We start from the raw sequence: 213 nt of genomic DNA, 5'->3' as shown, positions 1-213 counted from the left end.
GGTCCTTGACCAAGTGCCCGACTTTTCAGAGGGGGATGACAACTACATGACAATCATTTTGTGTCCCCTGGGTGCGGGCCGCTTCCCCCCGCACCCCACCTGTGACGGCACTGGAGCTGGCTGGCTTTCCAACCAGGAAGCCGGGCGGTGGGTTATGACCCGCCTCCTGGCTTCCTGAGTGGCTAGAAAGCCTGTTTCACTTGTTGCTAGGCA

At 59.6% G+C, this 213-nt stretch overlaps 1 protein-coding gene across 1 annotated transcript in view; it reads left to right on the top strand.

Moving 5' to 3' along the window:
* Positions 1-213, top strand: part of LOC108790910 (aryl-hydrocarbon-interacting protein-like 1) — an 81,086-nt gene that overhangs the window by 48,610 nt on the left and 32,263 nt on the right. The window lies entirely within an intron of this gene.

Source organism: Nanorana parkeri, unplaced genomic scaffold (assembly GCF_000935625.1).
Source record: "Nanorana parkeri isolate BGI_ZX_2015 unplaced genomic scaffold, ASM93562v1 scaffold512, whole genome shotgun sequence".
Classification (NCBI taxonomy): Eukaryota; Metazoa; Chordata; class Amphibia; order Anura; family Dicroglossidae; genus Nanorana; species Nanorana parkeri.
The sequence above is the reverse complement of the archived record's forward strand: the minus strand, read 5'-3'. Positions and strand labels throughout refer to the sequence as shown.